Source organism: Panthera pardus, unplaced genomic scaffold (genome assembly GCF_024362965.1).
Source record: "Panthera pardus isolate Hobbes unplaced genomic scaffold, ASM2436296v1 HiC_scaffold_8, whole genome shotgun sequence".
Taxonomy (NCBI): domain Eukaryota; kingdom Metazoa; phylum Chordata; class Mammalia; order Carnivora; family Felidae; genus Panthera; species Panthera pardus.
In genome coordinates this window covers 119572402-119582276 of record NW_026527013.1, presented here as the reverse complement: position 1 = coordinate 119582276, position 9875 = coordinate 119572402, and the positions used below count along the sequence as shown (strand labels likewise).

The following is a 9875-nucleotide window of genomic DNA, read 5'->3' as shown; positions in this document are numbered from 1 at the left end:
CCACTGGGACTCCATCCATTATGGCCTCACGGACACATGGAGATGGGGATCTTGATAACAGAGTCGAAGTAAACTGCCTGGGGTACTACCCACCCAAGGTCCTCCTTCCCAATCCCACCCCCCCCCCGAAAGGGTAGGGGCACATGCAGTGATACCCACTGGTAAGGTATCACGCTGGTTACACCTATGAGGGGCTGACTGGCACCTTTATTGGCCAGTGAGAATAGATGAGACCCCATGCTAGACAAAGGGTTAACCCTTTAGTTAGTGGGCCAGAGGGCAGTCCAAGGGAGCCTTGGGCCAGTGGGATAGCACAGAGCCTAGAGTAGTGGGTAATTACTAACCCCTATGGAAGAATTTTCATATTTTAATATATTTACAGCCTTACCAGTGCTTACCTACTGAATATTAGGCCTGAATAGAAGCATCCCAAGGGTCCTCAGATGAGGAAGAATCCTTTTAGCCTTGAGCTTTGGATTCTGTCATTTCTCCAACATTCGACAAAGGGTAGCAGGTCTACCAGGTACTGGGGATTAAAAAAAGAAAAAGGTCTTCCCAGTTTCTAGGCTCCCACAGAAGTTATCAAACCTAGCAACATAAGAAGCACTTGGGCAACTTGTTAGGCAATTTTTTTGGGTCAGACTTCCCCCAGGGATTTCAGTTCAAAGCTCTGGCACTGAGCTCAGGATTCTGCATTTGTGATTCTGATGCAAGTACTTGGCGACCCCACTTTGAGTGACTCTGGTTTAGTAAATTCATAGATGGGCAGCGACCCAGGAGAAAGCTGGGGAAGGAACAGAAGAGTCTGCTGCCCGCAACACTAAATATATATATGAATATATATATATATATATATATGAATATATATATATGAATATATATATGAATATATATATGAATATATATATGAATATATATATGAATATATATATATGAATATATGTGTGCGTGTATATATATATGTATATATTCATATATGTGTGTGTGTGTGTGTGTGTGTGTGTGTGTATATGTGTGTGTGTGTGTGTGTGTGTATATATATATTTATGACCCAGGGATCATATACTTAAGATCAGTCCTCTAGCTGCTTCCCATAAAGACACATATACTCCTAGAGAAGGCTTCTCCTCATCCCTTCCACAAGTATCAATTGAGAGGGACCTTTTCCATTTATTTTTCCATTCGAGGCTTTTCTTAACTGAACAGTTAACAGTGGTAGTGGAAAGGATGCTAGGTTTGTGGTTAAACCCCTGGCTGTGCTCCACCAGAAGTTTCTCTCTCTTCTAAGATGAATCTTCACCAGGTTTCTTCATTATCTTATTTGAAGGGATAAAGATTTTCAAACAAGTGGAACTGCAAAATGCATCCAGAAGACGGCAACAACCACAACATGGCTAGCTAACATTTCCGAAGCATTTACTACGTGCCATGCCCTAGGCTAAGTCTTTTATGTGTATCCTTTCAGTTATTCCTCAAAATAACCCTATGAGGTGTCTGATACCATTCTCGTCTTGTGAAGAGAAGATAGTCTTAGAGCAGTGAATAACTTGCCCAGGATTGCACGTCTAGAGCATGGCCGAGGTGGGAGAGACACCCAGATCACTGGTACCAATACCAGCACGTGCTGGAAGCCTGATGGGGCACGGAGCATGGGTAGATGCAGAGATTCTGCAGTGTGCCAGCTGTTCCCTCCCACCTCATTTGCATGTAGAGTTCCTGATGCTGCTTCTGTGGTCAGTGAGACCGGAAGTGAGTGCGAAGTAAGCTTGTTTCGTCTAAGGTTGAGTGGGATGGGAGAGAAGCCATGCTTTCCTTTCAAACCAGAAGTTTCTTGGAACACAGGGGAGAAAAGACCATGGCATCCGAAGAACAAAGGAATAAGAAAACCTGTCCTACTCAGGTTACATCGATGGGCTGGCCAACCAATCACACACACTGCAAATGACACTGAAGATGGGGTAGCCCTCACTTCCTTTTCCTTTCAGTCTTTCCTTACTTGTGAGTAAACAGAAGGCAGAGTTCTGGCAGAATGTGTGCACATCTAGAACTGAAATAAAGACAGGTGAGTTCATTTTGTGCAGTGTTTCCACTTGTCTGGTACGAACAAAACATATGCATATAGGAGCCATGAAATACAACTTGTGTGAATTCAGTGATTCCACACACAAGTTAACTTATAGTTACACTTATACTGGCATTGCACAATATAAAAATTAATGGTAAAATGAATGCTCACCATTGAATATTTAAAATCTGTGTTACTCAGAATGACACATTACATGGCAAATTAAAAACACCAAGACATGTTGAGAGACTAAGCTATGAAAGCAAGGCAAATCTTTCTATTTAATATCTTTAATGGCACCTTCCTCGTCTTTTGAACAAGGGGCCTTGCGTGTTTCGTTAGCCCTGAGTCCAAGAATTATGTAGCCAGCTCCAACTACAGACAAAAGACTAATGAGATTCATCGTGCCCCCAGATCCACGCTCACTTTGCTGAGAGCAAAGGCAAGCACAGCAAGAGGTCTAACAGCCTCAGCTTTGTCACTTATTGAGTGTGTGACCGTGGCCAGTCTTTTAACCTCTCTGAACTTTAGATTCTTCATCTGTAAAATGGAGCTAAGACACCTCCCAGGATTTTACAAGGATTGAATGAGTTAATATATGTAGAGTGCCTAAAGCAATGCCTGGTACGCCATAATTACTGAAAACAATGTTAGATGCGGTTATGCCTGATAAGGTGTTGGGGAGATTTTAATAAAATAATCTATGTCAAGTGCTTAGCACTATGTAGCATTTAGAAGGTGCCCAGTAAATGTTACATAAAATTGCATGGAAGCTGTAATACTGAAGTTCTTTGGATGAAAATGGAAGAAGCAATCCAATTAGTCCTCAAATTAAGGGCCTCAGTATAAGCCACTTGTATTTGAAGAAGTACAGTTACATGAGCAAATCTGCCCTGAGCTTGTGCGCAGCAGAGCAGTTTTCTACAAGCTGACGTTCTAGTTGAAATGATCAGAATTTTCCCTTCTACTCTTGACCTATGCCTGCTATTTACAGCAGCAGTTGTAATTATATTAACTCTTGTGCAGTTTAGATTTTCTAAAATAATTTCTTAAAATTGCAGCAGGTATAGCTTGAACGTGCCACACTCTTGCATCGGACGTGAGGGTGCACACCAACTCTGAAATGTTGTTTAACAAGGACAGCCTGGTCACTTGACTCAAGCTTGGGGAACCTCAGCTGAAAGGTCACCGGTTGCTGATGGCTTGACCTATTCCTATAGGGAATTACTGTACCCACCACCTTATAAAAAGTTAATGTTTTCTTTTGAACCTGGCTGAAATCAAAAGCTTCACCTATCCCCAAAGAGTATTAGAGTGTTAACATCCCTATAAAAGTTACACTTATCTTAATGTGTTCCATTCTTTTTTTTTTCTTTCGCGAGACTTGATTAAATGAAAAACTACTCTTTTTTTTTTTTTTTTTTCCTGCCTTGAGATTAAGTGAAAGAGATGGACACCTGCTCTGAATAATGACCCGGAATAACAGTGCTGTGTCAGCACACTCCAAAATTTTAGTCATTTCCTCAAGATCAATGGTAAGTGGAAAGTAACGGTTTTACAATAATTAGGAGTGTTTTATATATACGGAAGGTTCATTTAGACTAAAACATTATTGATATCCCATAAATTAATATTGAGCGTCACCTCACATGAACTGATACTTCACATACCACCTCTTTTTATATCATCGTTAACCACATGTTTAACTCGTGTACCTGCTGACGTGGAAGGTTACTCTCGTCTCTTTAGGGGCATTCCTAAGTACCTTATTTAAATGATTCTTGAGAATTTCAGTAGCTTTTAAACCTAATTGATCAGCGGTTCCTCCTCATTCTTACATGATCTAGAAATATTTAAAACCTGGAATGTTACTCTCAGGCTCATTTGACCCATGAAAATGATCCACTCAAAGAGTTAGAAAACATAAAGCCTCCGTATTCCTCCCTCCATTCTCCTCCCCCAGCCTGATTTTAAAATATTCTGTCTATAGCTTTCACAACAGTGCCCTTACTTGACGCTTAAAGAGAATGCAGTACAAACAGTACACTGGGACATTGTGCTGTTTGGAGGGGAAAAAAAAAAAAAAAAAAAAAACATCTATTTTCAAGACTGCCATAGCTATTTAATGCTATGCCAAAGTCTGAGAAGAAGGAAAGAACCCTATTATCTGTGTGCACCACCTCTGGTTCAAACCCATTATATATTTTATCTCGTTTAATCCTAACAACTCGGGGTGGAAGATGTTGTTACTCCTGTTTTATTGATGGGAATATTGAAGCTCAGAGAGGCTAAGTAATTTGACCAAGGTCACACAGTTAATAGATAAGGCAGCTGGGTTCCAAACCTAGTTCTGACCCCAGAATCCACTCCATCTCTCCTTTCACTGCCTCTGCATTAACATTTTATCATTTTGTTGAGCAGCCCACCCGTGTGTGTGTGTGTGTGTGTGTGTGTGCATGTGTGCACACGCGCACACGTATATATGTATATATAGAGGCAAAGGTCTCTGCTGTGTCTCTCAGTGATCATTTTGTTGGGAGTTGTATCCCTCTATAGTCCTGTGTTTGTGGAGAGAAGCAGTAGGCCTATTAGATGATGAGCAGAGGACTGTGCCATAGCAAGATCTTGGCTGTGATTGGTAATCCAGGCATTCCGTAGCCCTGCTTGTGTTGGGGGGACTGTGGTCTGGAGCACAGCAGCTGCCCAGAGCACTTCCCGTGAGCGTATTACGAACATAGTTTTGACTTCAGCCTCACTGATAAGACGAATCAGCAGAGGCAGAGAAGGTGGAGGTTACTGGTATGTAGGCTGGAGGGATACTCAAAACACTGACTGAATCTGCCAGAAGAAGACAGATGCAAAGATACTTAAGACTGCTGGAATCCTATTTCTTTCTTTCATTGCAATAGTCATTCAGCCATTTCCCTTTTATGGACTCAGATCTGGATGATGCTACATAAATATACAGTTTAAGTTAGGATAACACCTTGAGAAATACAACGGCTTGCTCTTCTCCATAGCCAGAGACCCTTTATGATCTCTCTTTCATTTTTTAATGGAAACATTTTTATTGTTTCTGCAGATTATAAAAGTAATACATGCTTGTAAAGACCCCAAGTAACAAAGAAGTGTTTAACACAGAAACTAAATTCCTCCTTATAATCCCATCCAGAGATACCCACTATTAAGTTTGAGGAAAAGCCTTCCACAAATTATATTATACATCTAAACATAAAATGCATGAGTATGATCAAACTGTATATTCTGTTCCCAGACTGCCTTTTCTTTTCACTGCATGATTTGTAGTGGACCTCTGTCCATGGAAATACTGTAATTTGGCATCATCCTTTTTTATGGTTACATAAGATTCCATTGTTTGGGTTTAATCAAGTCACCAGAATGGATATTGACGTAGTTTCCAATTTGTTGCTTTTATAATCAGTACCACAGTGGACGTCTGTTCAGGTACTTGTACATACATATGTGACTACTTTTCATAGAAATGGCACTGCAGGGGCGCCTGGGTGGCGCAGTCGGTTAAGCGTCCGACTTCAGCCAGGTCACGATCTCGCGGTCCGTGAGTTCGAGCCCCGCGTCGGGCTCTGGGCTGATGGCTCGGAGCCTGGAGCCTGTTTCGGATTCTGTGTCTCCCTCTCTCTCTGCCCCTCCCCCGTTCATGCTCTGTCTCTCTCTGTCCCAAAAATAAATAAAAAATGTTGAAAAAAAAATTAAAAAAAAAAAATGGCACTGCAGGGTCACAGGCTATGCATGTCTTAAATGTTGTTACATTTAAGGGCTTGATAGCCCTTTCCCAAGGGACTGTCCAACCTGCAATACCCTGATCAATAGGGTGCATCTTTTAGAGCAATTAAAGTCTGACACGAGATATCAAAAAGATGAAAGTCTATCTTGTAGGCAAAACTGAAATTGGTGACTTCTATGAAGAGTTCTACAAATGGAGGACCGCACAACAAACGTAAGGGATATTAACCACAGAATTCACCTTCGTAAATCATCACAACAACAGCTAATCTTGATTATTCTGAATCAGTATGTCTGTCCCATGTATCTCATTCAATGAGGACAACACTGTGAAGCGGCTAGTATCATTATTACCCTCCTCGTATACTCTACAGCTGAAGGAACACAATTAAAGATACGGTAACTCGCCAATATGGCCAGTAAGAAGTAGCACTGGAATTCTTACCTTCATTTTTTTTATTGTGGTAAATATATGTAACGTAAAATTCACCTTTTTAGCCATTTCGAAGTAACAATTTGGTAGCATTAAGTACTCCATACTACTGTGTAATGATCACCACCCATTATGTATTCCAGAATGCTTTCACCATCTCAAACAGAAACTCTGTACCCACTAAGCAGTAACTCCACATTTCCTCTCCCGCTGGAACTGAGATTTGAGCTCATGAAGCCTGAGGTTAAAGCTCAAGAGTTAAATTTCAGGATCTACTTCTTTGAATGGCTCTCCCATTTTCTCTTTCATTGTGCATCCGAATTAAAGTCAGGTTTTAGTGCTTTCTTTTCATGAGTAGGGCCTTGTGTGGTACAGGAAGAGCAGCCATAGAATACTTCCAGAATAATAGGAGGTTTTGTGGCAAAGGTGGGACTGTCAGGGCACCAGTCAAGCCTTAACATTGCTGACTTACCATTCCTGAACTTGCCTGTGGTAGTTCTAATTGTTAAACATGAAGGCCAAGGTATTGTGTTAGGCTGATGAATCAGTTTGTTTGTTTGTTTTTTAAAGCAGAAACAATTTTTATCCTGAGTCACTAATCCAAACGAACTGACCAAGGGGCAGCTGCGGCATGTATGGATTGCCTCAGTGCAAATCTTCAATATCCCTCAGTCTAGAAGAAGAGGGAGATGCTGTATCCTCTAGGGGCTGGCTCTAACCCAAGAGACCCAGACAGATGGGATCCTTACGTCTCCTTATCTTTTTATGTTGATCCCACCCTATCCTAAATTTTGCTTTCCCAAATAGAGCCTTCTGGAGTACAGCTGCCATCACTCATTCAGTTGTCAGGGGGTGAATGGCTGCCTTTTTGGAGGAATACCACTCTGTAAATCAGCCACCAGGTGCTGTTTATCCCACTGATGGATGTCACACATCCACACATATGGGACCTAAACCAGAGCTATGGATTTTTTTTTCCAATCCACATATTGGATTTTTTTTCTCTGTATTTTAAACTTATTACACTGCTGTTTTAGAATAAATTCTTCTTGAGAAATCAGGTTCCACATATCATTTAACACTCCAATCCAAGGTACGACAACAAAACACCTAAAGAAAATGTCTGTGTATTTTCAGGGTGTTTAAAATGTATTATAAAGTCATCTGTCTTAATAGAAAGAGACCTAGATTTTTTCTTCTTTTTATACTCACAGACAAGTGAAGTGAATAAAGGCTTAGTGATCCAGAATATAAAGAGGACAAGGGGGAAAGCAACCAAAGGAGACAGATACAGACCAAGAGAGGGAGAATGCAGATGAATACAGAAGTTACAGTTTCTTCATTCTTACAGTTACCTGGTATTCTTCAACTTGCCAAAAAGAAAAAGAAGTAATAGCATCCAAGAGTTATGGTCCTGTCCTAAAACAAAAAGAAATTGCAATTAAAATGATTAAACTAAGTAAAACAGACACGGGAAACATATAGAAAAAAAATATATTTCCTGTGCACTAAGCCTCTGATCCCATTAAATACTTAAATAATATCTTCCTGACATCATGACTGTGGAAATAACATGTTACTCTCATATTTATGACATCAAGAGATTATATTACTAGTCTATGAAAATATATGGTTAATTTGTAATTTTTAAATGACACTGATATAAATTAGTATATGTTATAGAATTAGATACATATGCTATACCAGCCAGTTTTATATTTTGTTATCAACATCCCCAACATGTTGATAAAACAAAAGAAAACAAAATGTATCTTTGGACAATAAAAGCATATCTGCCCCACATCCAAAAAGAAGGGAAAGTGTGTATGTATGTGTGTGTGTGTGTGTGCGCGCGCGTGTGTGTGGAGGGGTGTATATATAAATATATAAATATATATATATTCCAATATATAAATATATAAATATATATAAATATATATATGTGTATATATAAATATATATATATAAACATATATATATATATATATATACACATATATATATATTCCCATTCTCCCACATTCTTCTTTCTAGAGCTTTATCTAACTCTTTCTTGGGCACAGTGCCATAGATGTATAAGCCTTTGTATCTTCTGATTAAAAGAAAATAAGTGTAGAATCATGTATGCTACAGTCTGCGGCCAAGAGCCCATGTCTATAATCCATCATTAAAATGTGACAGTATATGGCTACAAAGAAAGAACATCTCAGTTGTCAGGCTCATTTGCAAATGTTTCAGGGGCTGGAGATTGTTTGGCAATCCTGCTGTTTCTAGGTTATTTGTGGAATAACCGGTTTAATTGAGCTGATGATTGCCTTGTGCCTGCACTGCACTTCTGACTTAGATCTTTATTTTCTGCAGTTGGCACCGATTTGGGCTACGTGGCAAGGGAATGGCATGCATTCAGCAAGCCCAAATTCCAGAGTTCCAGCCCACCCCTTCTTTGCCCTTGCCAATCTGATTTCTGAGGAATTTGCCTAGAGTTGCTACAGGAAAAAAAAAAAAATGGGGAAGGTACTCCTTGCCCTCCTTTCAGACCATTTCACAGAATACCTCCTTTGGCTTAAGATTCTTAGCCCCATTAGGGAAAAGGCATTTTATGCTTTTATCAAAATGGAGACCTGTTTAGGATGTTCTCTGTAATTGGAGTACACCCCACGACATGTAGTACACAATGTAGACCAACCTGTTACAACCTGGAGAATAGTGCAAGTCAGATATTTGCTACCCAACAGAGCCAGTCGGAAAAAGAAAAGGGTGGGGGGAACCTGGGTTAACACCAACCTTGTCCTGACACGCACCAAGGCTATATAGCATGAAGGAAAATTGAAAACAGAAACATCAGGAAGATCACTGAGAAGGCAGGGCCTTTCTTTCTTCCTTTACTTTGTTCCTAACAAATGTTCATCCTCAACCACTCTAAATCATATCGCTTGAATGAAGCTTGTGTAAAAGGGAAGTTCATATTGCAAAGCCAGTGTGGAGAGAAACTGCCCTTGACCACTAATGGAAATGGCTATATCCTGCTTTGGAATGGGCTTGTTCCCCTCCAGAGTAGGTAAGTACCCCAAGCTAGTCGAATCTTAGAATCTAAGAGTATGATGAAATTAACAGGCAGCATTTAAAAGAGTTTTCATCTTCCATGAGAACAGCCTAACATAGGTCTTTTTCCAATGAAAATTTAGATAACATTCTCAGGCATATAGCGAATCTCATCTAAAAACCTCCAAATGGTTTCCCCCTAAAACCTCTACAGGAAGTAACAATAGTTCTTTTCCTTTTTCAGGGAAGAGAAATAAGCCGTATTCTTTCAAAGTAGGGTGGAAGATAATTTTGATGAAGACTTCCAAATTTATAAAAGTCACTCCAACTCAATTTGAGAAACTTAACAGAGGACCATGGGAGAAGGGAAGGGGGAAAAAATAGTTTCAAACAGAGAGGGAGGCCAACCCTAAGAGACTCTTAAATAGAGAGAACAAACTGAGGGTGGATGGGGGGTGCATAGCAGAGGGGAAAATGGGGGATGGGCATGGAGGAGGGCACTTGTTGGGATGAGCACTGGGTGTTGTATGTAAGCGATGAACCACGGGAATCTACTCCTGAAGCCAAGAGCAC

General features: G+C 40.2%; 1 long non-coding RNA gene across 1 annotated transcript; it reads left to right on the top strand.

The window, feature by feature from the left end:
• Positions 1 to 1801: 1801 nt before the first annotated feature.
• On the top strand, positions 1802 to 9609 carry LOC109263890 (uncharacterized). Its single transcript, XR_002078444.2, has 3 exons — positions 1802 to 2062; positions 3501 to 3600; positions 9547 to 9609. It is a non-coding gene; the product is annotated as an uncharacterized LOC109263890 (long non-coding RNA).
• Positions 9610 to 9875: the final 266 nt, after the last annotated feature.